Source organism: Xenopus laevis, chromosome 5S (genome assembly GCF_017654675.1).
Source record: "Xenopus laevis strain J_2021 chromosome 5S, Xenopus_laevis_v10.1, whole genome shotgun sequence".
In the NCBI taxonomy this organism is placed as follows: Eukaryota; Metazoa; Chordata; class Amphibia; order Anura; family Pipidae; genus Xenopus; species Xenopus laevis.
In genome coordinates this window covers 126,010,156-126,025,436 of record NC_054380.1, presented here as the reverse complement: position 1 = coordinate 126,025,436, position 15,281 = coordinate 126,010,156, and the positions used below count along the sequence as shown (strand labels likewise).

Below are 15,281 nucleotides of genomic sequence, written 5' to 3'. Positions count from 1 at the left end.
ATAGTGCTACTCCAATAGAATTCTGCACTGAAATCCATTTCTCAAAAGAGCAAACAGATTTTTTTTATATTCAATTTTGAAATCTGACATGGGGCTAGACATTTTGTCAATTTCCCAGCTGCCCCATGTCATGTGACTTGTGCCTGCACTTTAGGAGAGAAATGCTTTCTGGCAGGCTGCTGTTTTTCCTTCTCAATGTAACTGAATGTGTCTCAGTGAGACATGGGTTTTTACTATTGAGTGTTGTTCTTAGATCTACCAGGCAGTTGTTATCTTGTGTAAGGGAGATCTTATCTGGTTACCTTCCGATTGTTCTTTTGTTTGGCTGCTGGGGGGGGGGGAAGGGAGGGGGGTGATATCACTCCAACTTGCAGTACAGCAGTAAACAGTGATTGAAGTTTATCAGAACACAAGTCACATGACTTGGGGCAGCTGGGAAATTGACAATATGTCTAGCCCTTTATCAAGCCTGGCTTGTTGAAACCAACAATCAGCGTGCTGCTGCAGCAATTGTTTTCATGCGGAATTAGGGCTAGTCCACACGGGGAGATAGCGACGCGTTTGCGAGGCGAGGCATTTTCAGGCGACTGTTGAAAAGCGCATCGCCTCGTGTGGTTAGCACAGGCGTTTTTACATAGGCGCCCATACAAAACTGTCGCCTGCGCCGGTCGCGGCGACTGTCGCGGCGCTTTGTCGCCGCGACCGCAAACGCGTCGCTATCTCCCCGTGTGGACTAGCCCTTAACCTCTGCAGAGAGGATTACAGCGTGCACCCAACGCCTCAAAAAGCGGAACAGTGTTTTTTTGTTTTTTTTTAAATCTCTTTATTTTTAGCATTTTCTTTTAAAAGAAAAACAAAACAAAAAGGGGGTACAGAAAAAGAAAAGGGGAGGCTAATAAGAGCATAGGTAGTCACATATCATCTCCATCTCTCCTATACAGCTTCACATTAACATAGAAAATCTTTCATTCATACATACAAACATATATCTACGTACAGATAAACATATCTACGCATATCTTTAATTGTAAAATTGTTACTTAATCCTTCTGTTACTTAAACCATTCTTTCGATAAATCTATGCCAGGGAGACCATATCCTCCAATATATTGCACTACTATTATGGTATATGTGTGTTAATTCCTCTAACTGTCTAATTTCTTCCACAGTTCTCATCCACTCATTAAAGGAAGCTGGTTTGTACTAAATGAAAGGTCAGTGGATCTTCTAGCATCTTCGCGTTCTCTATATTAATATTCAGCAGTAACACTACATACTCCTCTCTTTGAATTCTAATTGATGTTATTTAATATATACTCTCTAACACTTGGGCCCAGAATTCTTTCAGGACTGAGCAGGATATCCAAATATATATGTGTGTACCCTCGGTTTTGTTACATCTCCAACACACATTAGAAATTTGAGGGTACATCTTTTTGAGCCTTGCAGGTGTATAATGCCATCTGGTCACCATTTTATAGATTGCTTCTTTTATTTTTGAGGCCTTTGCCATCTTGTTCGCATGTTTAAATATCTTTATCCAGATCTGTTCTGAGATATCCATTCCCAGTTCTTTCTCCCAAGAGTAGCAGAATGGCAGAGGCGTAAATTCATCTTTATTTAATATAATATTATATACTTAAAGTGGACCTGTCACCTACACATAAAAAACTGCATAATGAAAGTCCTTTGCAAATTAAATATGAAACCCCAAAAAATATTTTCATTAAAACATCCATACCTGTTATAAAGGTGTTTAAATATCTAAACTGTCAATCAAATATTACCTGCCCCGCCTCTATGCCTGTGGCATAGAGGAGGGGCAGTCAGTTACTTTCACTTTCCATTCAGCAATTCCTACATGTCACTGCTCTCCCCACATTCCCCCTTCCCTCCTCAGGCTCTATAATTGTGTAGGGCACTGCACATGGACATTAGGTCCCCCATTCTGGTTCATACACAAGATTTAGGGGTGATACACAATTTCCCTTAATAACCGTGTCCACAAAATGGCTCCTGCCTGCTTGCTGTGATTGTATAATTCCAAGACAGACGGAAACACAATTTAAATAATAAATAAAGTGTAAGTAAAGTTTATTTTGCTCAACTAACATGATAGAAAAGAATTTGAAATGATTTCTTAGGGTGACAGGTCCCCTTTAAGGTATATACTTAAAGGTGTGTGGCAATTTATTCTGACTTTATTACTTGTTATCTTTATATCTTTTTCAGAGCAGGTGCCCTTTAACTGTCAGCCCAAAGCCGCTTTACAGCTTAGCATTCTCATGTAGGCAACAATCGGAATGCTTTATTTAACTCCATGGCACAAATTGCTAAAAAGAAATTTGTAGGAACATGAAATCGTCAAATGGGATAGGAACATAGGATAACGTGCAAAGTGCCCTTTTTTTCTGTTTCACATGCTGTCTTAATAGTTTCAGCCAATGGTGCAGCTTTGTGCCCTAAGATGAACTCCTAACTCTGATTGCACTACTGTGCCAGTGTTTATCAGTGGTGCACCCAGAGGTGGTGGGCAGCACATGGGCATCCCTTGAGCCCCCTTCCCTTGCTTGCATACCATTCAGACATGAAAGCTATGCAGTGTGGGGATGTGGCATTCTCAGGTTATCACATTTCATTGCCTGCTTGATCCTGAGATGGACAGTTTACCTTCCATCCATATGAACACCCTCAGCAGGAGAGCAGATATGATTACCTAATCAAGTGATCTTGTGTTGGCGGTGAATCCCTTTCATCTATAGTGGAGATAGACAACTCAAGGTTCCCCTAGCTACTGTATACCCAAGGGGGCAGATTCCCTAAAGGGGCAAAGGGGCGAAGTGGCTAACGCTAGCGTCAATTCGCTAGCGTTACTGCCCACAGGGACTTTGCCGATTTGCTAATGGGCGCAGGCATCACTTCGCTAGGGAAGGAGATAGACGATAGTATTGCTTCACACTCTAACGTCAGGCGAATTTTCTGGCAAACGGATGTAACTCTGCAAATTCACTAAGATGTGGATTTTATCGAACATTACCTCATTCGCCAGACTTGCCTTCACCATCTCAGACCAGGCAAAGTGTAATGGAGTGCACAGGACTAACTCAAGTTTTAGTGCAAAAATTGTTGAGGTCTTTTCCTTTTTTCAGAGTGATAGCCTGCAAAGGTCCGCAAAAATTATTTTGGGTAACCGGGTTTCCCCTCCATTTTCTAACATATGGAACATAGACTATATGGTGGACTCATGTGTAGGGCATTATAACAACTCTATTTTATTTATTATGGTTCCCTGGACTTGTGTAATGTAATGTATTTGCTGCAACATATACGTCTATGTAACATTATCATTTCCCGCCGTATGCAAATTAGGCAACGCTAGCGCATCTTCGCTTTGATTGCCGAAGTAAAGCTAGCGAAAATTCTTCAGCGTTCGGCGCCCTAGACGCAACTTCGCACTTTAGTGAATTGGCATTGTCCTAGAGAATTTACACCTGGCGAAGTGTTGCCATGGCTGCTAAGCCGTCGCTGGCGAACTTTCGCCAGTTAGGGAATTTGCCACAAGGTATCTTATACAAACCAGAGAGTTGGTACAGCCCATAATAACAGGGAGACTGGCAAAACTGTACCACATCCAGGAATCTCACCTGAAATACTGTACCTTTTTATTGCAACGGACCAAAATGCCCATTTTCTCCAGCCCCCCTCCCAAATACTTAGAGGCCATTGGCTATTTTTAGTTTAGTGCTACCGGTCACATTTATTATGCAATTTCTTCTCGCTGACAGACATGCCGCTATCATCTAACGCTGCCTTGTAAGTCCACATATTAAATTGCCTGTAAGGTTTTTAGCTGGCCAGGTGATCCTGTTGACCTTTTTTTCCGCTTTCCCTGAGACACCATCTTCTGGCGCACGGCAGGGTAAGCAACGGAAGGCTGCAGGTGGGCCAGTTAGTTGGAAATACAAATGCAAGAAGAGGCTTTGATCTACACAGAGACTGTGATCGTGTTACTCAATAAGAAATAATTCACACGGATGCATTGGAGTGATTGTCTGTCTAGTGGATACAGTTAGAGATGTCATTTTCTCTTTTCTCCTCCAGCTTTTATGAAGTAGCTACTGCCTACAGCTTCAGCCTGGCCTTAATGGCCATAGTCTCTCAAGAGACAGACCACAGATTTAATTATCACTCCAGTACACGTGTTATAGGACAATGCACCAATGGATACATTTAAAGTCTAAAGTAATTGGGAGCCAACTGTAGCGGGCTACCTGAAAGCCTCCATACTAGCTATAGACAGGTCCAAGATCAGAGCACTCCTTGAAAAAATTTTCAGGTATTGGATCCATTATCCGGAAACCCGTTATCCAGAAAGCTCCGGATTAAGTCTCCCATAGACTCCATTTTATCCAAATAATCCAATTTTTTAAAAAAAGTATTTCCTTTTTTTCTGTAATAATAAAATAGTACCTTGTACTTGATCCCAACTAAGATATGATTAATCCTTCTTGGAAGCAACACCAGCCTATTGGGTTTATTTAATGTTTACATGACTTTCTAGTAGACTTAAGGTATGAAAATCCAAATTACAGAAAGATCTGTTATCCAGAAATTCACAGGTCCTGAGCATTCTGGATAACAGGTCCCTTACCTGTATCAAAATGTATTAGTGGCACACATATAAGACCAGGGACCTTCATTTGAACAAGCCCCTGATGGAAGCCCCTGGTCCTCGGGCCAAAACACGATGGGTTTTTACATGTGTACAGCTAAAAAAATCTGATACATTTTTCAAGGAGTTTCTGGAACCTCTCTCAGAAGCCTCCTTTTGTATAGAAGAAGGGCACCCCTTGTGGCCCAAGACCTCAGCTTGCTGCATTTAGTGGCCTACTCCTTAACCTTACATTTTGTGATTATTTACATTTAGTAATTACAAAATCAGCAGTGAAATGTAAGGGTCTAGTGGCTCCTTAAAAAGTACAGGGCAAAAAAAAAGCTGTCGGGACCACAGTAGTGGAATAGGCAAAAGTGCAATAGCTATGAAAGACCCAGAATCAAACATTAACATGACGTATACTAAGGCATTACTAGGGGAAGGGGTAGCAAGCATGAGAACAGGGGGTCCATTTGGAGTCCTGACAGATCAGTAGTTTCATCCTGTGCAAGGCAAGATACAATCAATAGTGCAAACCAAAGCCCAGATTCATTTAAGGGATGAGCATATAATTATAGAACAAGGTAACGTCTTCCCTTGTCTGCTGCACAGATGAATTATACAGAGGTAGAACGGAGAGGAAATTAGCTGAGCAAAAGAAGTCATTCCTTATTAAGGTTCCCTGTAGATTTAATTAAGTTCCCCATGTCTCATGTGCGGAGATTCCGACTGCAACATCCCTACTAAATGACGTCTGGGCGGGCAGCGTTCTGTGCAGAGACACACGGGCAGGAAACGAGCTACTACTTTAAGAAATTAGACATGTAACGTTAAACAATGGGGCTGTCAAGGAAATGCCTTTAATTCTTTTTTCCAAAGTGTAACTTTAAAGGGATACTGTCATGGTGAAAACAGATTTTTTTATATTCAATTTTGAAATCTGACATGGGGCTAGACATATTGTCAATTTCCCAGTTTCCCCAAGTCATGTGACTTGTGCTCTGATAAAATTCAATCACTCTTTACTGCTGTACTGCAAGTTGGAGTGGTATCATCCCCCTCCCTTTTACCACCCCCCCAGCAGCCAAACAAAAGAACAAAGGGAAGGTAACCAGATAGCAGCTCCCTAACACAAGATAACAGCTGCCTGGTAGATCTAAGAACAGCACTCAATAGTAAAAACCCATGTCCTACTGAGACTCCTTCAGTTACATTGAGAAGGAAAAACAGCAGCCTGCCAGAAAGCATTTCTCTCCTAAAGTGCAGGCACAAGTCACATGACCAGGGGCAGCTGGGAAATTGACAAAATGTTTAGCCCCATGTCAGATTTCAAAATTGAATATAAAAAAAAATCTGTTTGCTCTTTTGAGAAATGGATTTCAGTGCAGAATTCTGCTGGAGTAGCACTATTAAATGATGCGTTTTGAAAAAAAACATGTTTTCCGATGACAGGATACCTTTAAAAAAGCTTCCCTGGCATTCTACTACATTGGGTTTGAAAAGAACGAAATTTATTTTATATTAAATTTAAACGCAAGTGATCAGAAACAGTTCAGAAGGAAAGATAGTTGAGCTAAAGCGGTGATCAAGCAAACAGCTTTTTATGTACATTACGCTTCCTTCCTGTAGGCTTATTAAAGGACTCACTGGGGAGGTTCCCTAATTGAATGAAAAATAACAGTTTGTCTCTCTCCGCTATAGACAGGACCGGATTTGTGGAAAGTCCACCAAGGCCCGGGCCTAGGGCTGCAGGATTTTAGGGGCGGCATGCTGCCCAACCACACCCACATTGGTTCAAAAACACTGGGGATGAGCAGGAGACTTTTTTTAATTGCCTGCGCACCAATTCCCATTGCTCAAGTCCCGATGATGAAAATTTGCACGAATAAAGGGGAGGGGACAGGGGCAACGAATGGCAGTGGGCATAGGGGCTCCCGCTATGTTAATCCGTCCCTGACTATAGATGAAAGGGATTCACCGCCAACACAAGATCATTTGATTAGGTGATTATAGCTGCTCTCCTGTTGAGGGTGTTACTATGGATGAAAGGCAAACTGTCCATCTCAGGATCAAGCAGTCAACGAAATGTGATAACCTGAAAATGCTACATCCACTTTTTTTCTGTTTAGATTCTATTAGAACCAAACATGCAAATGTCAGCCTTTCCTTGTGTTATAGAGGGCTGCTCTCCCCACAAACATACCTGAGACTACTGTAATGACCCACCCAGTGGAATAACCATACCTCCCAACTGTCCCGTTTTTAGAGGGACAGTCCCTCTTTTGACAACTCAACCAGCAGTCCCTCGTTTGTAATGGAAAGTCCTGTCTTTCTCTGCACCGAACAGCCAGAAAAGAAACAACGATTCTAACTTAATTGGCTTTTGGCAGAGAGCCCAGAACAGCTTCAGCTGTAGATAAGATACTTTTGTAACAATTTCTACATAAGCAAATAAGTAATTGTAACAATATAAGATAACAGGTCCCTTGGGAAAAGATAGTCACAGTTTAAATGGCCATTTACCTTCATTAGCAAAACTGTAATAACTGAAAAGAAACACAGAAATATGTTCAAACTTTCATAACCTGCCAAATTTTGTAAAAATGAACATGGTAATTAAGGGGTGTGGCCACAAAATGTGTGTGGTCAAAAAAATTGTCGCGCTAAGCACTGCAACTTTTTTGTCCCTCTTTTTATTTCCAAAATGTTGGGAGGTATGGATTAACTATAGAGGAAGCAGACCCTGCAGTGGCAGGGGAGCCCAGGGAAAGGAGGGCCCAGACTGCCGGTTATGCTTCCTCTATAGTTTAGAAACCACCCCCCCCTTCCCCAGCCAGCCACTCTCTTACCTGCAAGGGAAAAGCAGAGACACAGGGCGGAGAGTGGGCGGGTCCAGTCAGAGAGTGGGTAGAGTCAGGGCAGGAAGTGGGCAGAGGCAGGAAGTGGGCGGGAGGATGGCGATCAGAGTGCACTGGGCCCCTCTGACGTTTTTTTGCTGGGGGCCTGGTGCACTCTAGGTACCCCACGGGACCCCATCCTTTTTTTGTACAGCCTAGGGGTCCTTGCTGTGACTATTTAAATATAATTTACAATTATGTTAATATCAGGGCAGGGGTATAGGGGGTACCAGGGCTCCAGGGACTGCCAGGCTGTTGGTTGTCTGAGGACCTCAGCAAAGCTGTGCACCAATATATCAATAAGCAGCTCTGGCTTTGACATCAGCACAATGCGTAAGTAAGAAAGCCATAAGCTACCATAAATATATAATAACACACAAATTATATATATATTCCAGATAATAGGTCCAATGCCTGTATTGTATTGACCCCGTGTTTGTTCTATTAATGTATTGTTCGGCTGTACAGTGCTTCATTCTCAAATAGCACTATATATAATAAAATACAGTACATATACAACATGGAAACGTGTTCCTAGTAACTTCCCATTGTACTAGAGAACTAGAATGGATGGAGACTTGTGATCAATATCATACAAATACAGCCTTAAACACAGGTCAGAAGGTCTAACAGGTTGACATCTCCACCCCTGAGGAACCAGATCCAACCGTGTAAATTCTATAGATAGCACTGAAACCATAAATAATGCAATATTTGTTGCTCCAGTTGATCTACAGCTACAGCTTGAGAGCTACAGGTTGGAGATAAAACTACTCTAATAGAAATGTGCCCAACTTGTAGCCCTTTGGCTAGAAAACAGATGGAGGGCTGCCAGGTACACATTCCATGAAGACCAGCATTTATATTCTAAATGAAAAAGAAAACAACAAAAATGAAATATAAAGCTGTTTTTTTGTGCATCACCGGCCAGTAAGACCAATGTCCACCAAGACTTGGCAAAGCTACAAAATCCAAGCAAATAGCCCCAGAGCCGCTATACATTAGTGATGTTCATCTCACAGGAATGCCTTGAACTGTGCCAATCTATACAGGAAGGACAATGAAACCAAAGAAATTCAAGGCTAAAAATACACTTCCTGTCTCCATTAAAGATAAGCACATTTCTATCCCCCTCTGACACTGAGCGCCGTTCAACTCCTTTTAGTAGAAGGATTTTCTCAAAATCCCTCTTTAGCCCGTTGTACAATTGGATGCGTTTGTGGTGTAAACAATTAATTACATGTCCTAAAAGAATAAAGAGCAAAGCCTTTGCTTCAACTGAAAGGCTTTTCTGGTTATTTAAAGGAGAAACAGAGATAGAAATTCATTTTGTGTAAGGTCAATGGCACGTGCAGCTTTTTTAGACGGCTGAAAAGCTCTTGCTTGTACGTGCCTCTCGTTGATATTAAGAGAGACCAAAGGTTTTCCTGCACTTCCATTGGTCATTCAAGAGTATGTTTGCTGTGGGATGCAATTGAGGGTGCTTTTGCCAGGTGCTAAATTCGTTCACAGAAGGGAACACTGTCCCACCATATCTCTTCCATATACCATACAGTATATCTCGAGAAACTTTAGGAACAGTAAAGCTGTCCATAGGCCAGAGCTGTGGAGTCGGAAGCAATTTTGGGTATGTGGAGTCAGAGTATAAGTCAGCAAGAATGTATCGACTCTGGCTCCTAATAACTTTAAATAGAAGCAATGAAAATAACCAAATCAGATTTAAGAGCTTCTATGAAGCAATTCTGTTTTTAAGAACAATACTTGGTTTTGGTTTATGTAGTTTAACTTTGATTTTGGTTTAGAGGATGTGGTTTATATTTTTGAGCTTTGGCAGGGATAACATGCCTTGTATAGTGTGTACTTACCTTCTTTCAATCAACATGGAAAATACATTAGTCGGAGGTACCATAAACTGAGGAGCCATAGACGTGCAGATTGTATCCTTATGTACGACGAAAGATCGTTCGTTGCTATCTACCGACCTACAACTAACCAGTCGGATTAAATAAAGTAATAAAAATAACAAATCAGACGATGTTCTGGCCATGAATTGACAGGCTGCAGTCGTATAAAACTTATGTCTGACAAATAGTAGTGACAAACAACCATGGATATCATCAGATAGGCAATATACGCAGTAGGGATGCACTGAATCCAGGATTGAGTTCGGGATTCGGCCAGGATTCGGGCTTTTTCAGCAGGATTCAGCCGAATCCTTCTGCCGTGCTGAACAGAGTCCGAACCTTAATTTGCATATACAAATTAGGGGTGGGGTGTGACTTTTTTTCACAAAACAAGGAAGTAAAAAAAGCTTTACCCTTGCCACTCCTAATTTGCATATGCAAATTAGGATTCGGATTTGTTTTGGTATTCGGCCGAATCTTTCGTGAAGGATTCGGGGGTTCGGCCAAATCCAAAATAGTGGATTCGATGCATCCCTAATACGCAGAGATATTATCGTTACACATGGACTTGAGAGGACCTGGTTAAGGTTTCTCATTGATTGACTTTAATGCTCCCCCCACCTAAGATTCTTTTTATCTAAGAAGAGGCTTCCATTGATGTTTACCTTCCTCTATCCGCCATTTGATGCCAAATATAGCTATGACAGTTAATCAACCTAAGTGTTTTTTTTCACTGCTTTCATAAAGAATTGTTCGCGACAATGTAATGCTTGAGCTCGCCAGCTGCCAAATACAAGTATAGGATCTACAGTCTGGGAGCTCAATATGCACAAAGCTCTGAAATAAGATTATACTGTTTCCATAGACTGCTATTTAAGTAAACAAATCTTATATTTTAACAGATATACTTTCCCCCTGTAATAAAGTAGTTGATGGTAACTAAGCTGCATGAATCCATATTGGTGGCAAAACAATCCTATTGGGTTTTCTATGTTTAAATGCTTCTTAGGAGCCTTAAAGGAGAACTAAACCTCCCTTATAATAAAAACCCCTACCCACTACCCGCCTACATAGTCCACCCTCCCTGCTTTCCCCCCGATTAGGAGCTCATGGGCGCCATCTTCAGGCTCATCTGTATTCTTCAGGACCTCTTCTTTCCTTTGGCAATTTCCAGCCAATATGGTGTTCACTTCGCGAAGAATACAGAAGAGCCGGAAGATGGCACCAACGAGCTCTGCTGCACTTACTCTGCCCCTATATATTTGAATAATGAAATATTGGCACTTTCAGGGGTAATCACCTACGTGAGGGGGGGCTATGTAGGGTAGTGTGTAGGGGTTTTTATTATTGGGAGGTTTAGTCTACTTTAAGGTATGGTGAGATCCCTCACACTATTTCAGGATCCAAGCATTCTGGATAACAAACCTTTCATCATTCAATTTCTCATTTGATGAATTCCAACTTACCTAAATTCAATGCAGGTCAAGACGTCTGGTAGTACGAAAGTTAGCTGGATGCCCACAGGGACAATTATACGTACATGCTGTAGAAAAGAAGCAAAAACAAAACTGCATATTATGTTTCACGTCTTTTATTGAAAGATAATTTTGTAAAAAATAGGTCTGTTGCTGGGGGGTGGTTAGTTTGCATACATTTTTTTTATTTAGTAAAAAAAAAAACATCGAGGAGAGTCAATCAAGTAATACCATGCAGGGGACCCATCACTCATTCCTGTACAATCAACCTTCACAGAAAGGCAATCAACAACATCCATGTAGTGGCTGCACCACTCATGACTTTTACATCCAGGAAATTCAACTAGTACAATGTAGTGGTCCCATCACCCAAGTCAGGCCCACCAACCATCATCCAAAGACATTCTACATCTACCATGGAGTGGGCCCAGCACCCACGTCAGTTCCACTAACTATTTAGCAGAACTGTTCAACTACAGCCATCTATTGGGCCCATCACCGATGTCTATTCCACCAACCAGACCATTTACTGTAACTAGTACAATGTCACTACACTGGATTAGTTGAATGGCCTGGTTGCTTGAAGCAACCAACCATCATGCAGAGCAGTTCAACTTCAACTATGCAGTGAGTTCATAACTCATTTCTGTTCCACTAACAAGGCCATTCCAATAGTACCATGTAGTGGGCCAATCACCCATTTCTGGCCCATATGACAAATTTGGGGAATGAATATATTCTAGGGTCACAAGGTGAACAGCCCTACAGTAACGATCATCAAAATATAGATATATGCTTAGATTATCACAAGAATAAATCATTCAGTATTTCTCTAATTGTTCACATGGAGTTCATTTGGAGGGATTGAACTTGATGGACTTTGGTCTGTTTTCAACCCTCAAAAGAGGAAGTTTTAATTCCCTAAATAACGGAGTGTAACTAACTGATTGCACTGACTAAAGCAGCAGAAATAATAAAAGCCAACATCTAATTGGTAGCAGTGGAGTACGGCTGAAGGGCAAAACTTGCTGTATTTGAGAGATGTTTGTGGGGGGGGGGTTAAAGACTAAATATGGAGTAAATTCAAGTCTGATCGATTCAGTGTTATTATAAAATGAGATATATAGAAATATCCATCACCACTGTAATAGAACATTTGGAGCCTCCGGCTTACGCAAATTGAGGAGTCCAGCTGCTACCAGCTGTCCCCTTGAGGTAGGAAGTAGCTGGAAATCCTATAAAGACCATTTGATGAAGAATTACAGAATAAATAGGGTACAGAGAGTCTGATGTGCAATGCTCAATCGTACAATTCAGATTACAGGACTATCTTGGTTGAATAAAAAGTAAAAGGCAGTAGTTACCCGGGGAAGAGTAGGTTCCCACATCAACATGTCATGTTCTGGGACCATTGACTATTGACCATTGATGGAATAAACTAAACAAAATCATCTGTATGGCTTTACATGCCGAGAAATATAATAGCATTCAACATGTTAATTCTAAGTCAAGTCAATCAGCACAGAGAATCTGGAGTGCGATTTCAATGAAAGTAGCGCTGATATAAACCGTTACATTGGGCATCTTGTTCTGTTAGGCCGGCTACTAACAACTGTTGATCTGCAGGCCCATTCCTTGGAATGCTCCCCAATTTAGACATTCTATACCACCCACAATATATAGTCATTTTATTTGAGAAGCAAATTTCTTTAACTTACTTGATAGAAAGCACAACAATCGGAGGCACATAAAATAACAAATTCACATAAATCGACGTTCTATGTCGACTTTCTATATTGTTTTACATTTACAGTTTCGTTTCATTAAACAGAGTCTCTGAGCAGACCCCATGGGGTGACGTTAATTCCTGGAGCAGAGCAGCTGTGTCTTGAACGTTTATTGTCAGATGAAGGCTGTACTTTGCCCTCTAGGAAGCTTAGTAGGAATCCAGTAATGTATTTTTAAAAGGAAAATCATTAAACCACTGTTACTTGTAGCCTCTGGAAGAAAGTATCAATGAGAGGCAAGTGCCTTTTAAAGGCCATTAAAGACTTTTCTTGTTTCCCTTTCAGTTAAACCAATGGTAAACTTTGTGGTTTTATATGATGAGATGAAGATGATGATGACGAAGACACAAATCTAAAATCAGATTCCCTTTGGAGGACTTTCTAATTGCTATAAAAGGTGTTATTGCTTCTTACTGTCCTGTCTCATTTATTCACCCACTCATTCTCAACCGCGTCCGTTGGTGCTATTTAAAAAGTACTAGGTGCTGGGTACAGAGAGTTTGGAAATTCCCATTGGAATACCACTGGGTGCTGAGGCAGAAGGTTATTCTACCCCCTAGTCTCTTTTCAGATGGGCTTTATTAATGTGAGTGATTACTGATCTTAATATATGAATCAATACTGTACTATTGTGAATTACCACCATAGCTACTGTATTTACCGGATAGATTTTAGAGGGGACAGGGTCACAACATCTTGCTACAGAATTAATTCTCCTCAGCACAAACATATGCCTATGAATAATGTGCTCAGATCATTCAGCTAATGATGGCTCTGGAGACTCGGGTTGTCTTCTGGAAGAAGATTCTTTTTTCCCCAACAATATTCGACCACAATGAGCAAAATACATGAAATCCTTCAGTTTTATCCTCCTGTATGGTACCATTACACAGTCACCACTCTCACTGGTGAAACTAAAGCCCTTGGTTGAACATAATGAGCTAAAAAAACAGGCTGAAGCCCACAGCCCAGTGGCACTTGATTCAAGCCTCCGTTCTATATTCTGGAATATCTGGACAGCCCTCTTTAAAAAAGTTAAACATGCAGGGGGTTATTTATTAAAAGAGAAGGAAAGTCATCCTGCACTTGGGTGTGCCAAATGTCAGGCACCCCCAAGTGAATGTATTTACTTACCTGAAACCCCGGGCCTATGCTCCTATCAGCAGAAAACTGCACCGGCCCGGGATTATTCCAGTGAGCACCACAGAGTGATCTACTTCCAGCTTCTACTTGCTTCAAATTTCCCAGGGCAAACGCATGCGCAGTTGAACAAAATAGCTGACTTTTTAGTTAAAGTTCGGCCCAGGGTTCTAGATAAGTTTACTATAAATTCCAGATTTTTAGTGGAAAAAACCCTCAAATTTTTCGAGATTTATTATACCCCGGGGCTGCAAAAAGTCTGGATCCGAAAATCCACCATCTCAGACCTGCCGAAGGTTATATATAAGTCAATGGGAGAGGTCCCTATACTATTTGGAAGTTTCTGTGGTTTGCCTTGGAATTAACCTGAAAAGCCGACTATTTCTGGCTTTTCGGGCGGAAAAAGCTTGAAAAAAATCGTACAACACGGGAGAAAAATCCAGAAAAAAAAAACGTACGACTAGGGGTTTCACTCGATTTTATAGAGTTTCCCCAAAATCCGATTAAATCAAATTAAATTTAATAATAAATAAGGTCAAACCATGCATTCTAGTTTAGTCAGACTTTTTTATTATAAAAAAATCAGGAAAAATCGGATCTTGGTAAATAACCCCCTTATAATCCAAACAGGTGCAACGTTGTACTTTTAAGAGTATCCAGGGCCACAAATAAACAATGAAAAACAGATTTTACTAAATTAGATGAAGGCTTATGCTTTATTACACAACATTAAGTATCCTTAGGTCTAGGCCTCTTTGATTTATATTTTGGAAACACCCCATGGGAAAAGAACTAATTTCTTCTAATCTGTTCTCAGTGATATAATGTGAATTTTCTGCATTTGCTTACAGAATTATCAACCTCATGAATTGCGTCTCATCTCTACTAACACTGTAACCACTGATGAGCAGTGCCCTCTTTACCTTCTGTACCAGCCAATACATATGCATGCAATCAAAATCTTTGATGTATATACCCTCTTACGGTTAAATAATATGTTGGTACTTATATATATATATATATATATATACATGCTAATAATAAAATTGTATTTTGCTGGTGTAGAATAAAGTTCAGCACCATGGACAGTGGAAGAATAAGTGTTGGGATAGATAGATACAACTTGGTTCTCATCTGATGCGTTAACTGCCCAAACACTGCAAATTTCAAGCAATATTAGGATATTCACCTTTCTTTAGCATCTTCACTTCGCACTCATATTACACTGGGTTACGCCTTGGTTTAAGTCATCACATTCCAAGCCTTTCCGGTGATAAGGTACAAGATAATGTATAATTGCCACAGCCAGTCACTACATGCCACTGGGATACCTAGCTTTGTTTGGAAAATGATGTAAAACTCAAACTTTGCCAAAACAAAATGCCACAGAGCTTGGGAATATCAATCAAATGTTAGGCACCCCC

The 15,281-nt window shown here is 40.8% G+C and overlaps 1 protein-coding gene across 2 annotated transcripts in view; it reads right to left on the bottom strand.

The window, feature by feature from the left end:
- hpcal1.S (hippocalcin-like 1 S homeolog) overlaps nucleotides 1-15,281 on the bottom strand; it is an 88,749-nt gene that overhangs the window by 32,796 nt on the left and 40,672 nt on the right. Inside the window, exon 2 of one of the 2 annotated variants that reach the window (XM_018265939.2) lies at nucleotides 10,922-10,998. The exons of the other annotated variant lie outside the window; for it this stretch is intronic. The gene's annotated coding sequence lies outside the window, so the exon portion shown is untranslated. The remainder of the gene's footprint in view (nucleotides 1-10,921; nucleotides 10,999-15,281) is intronic. 2 annotated transcript variants of the gene reach the window in all.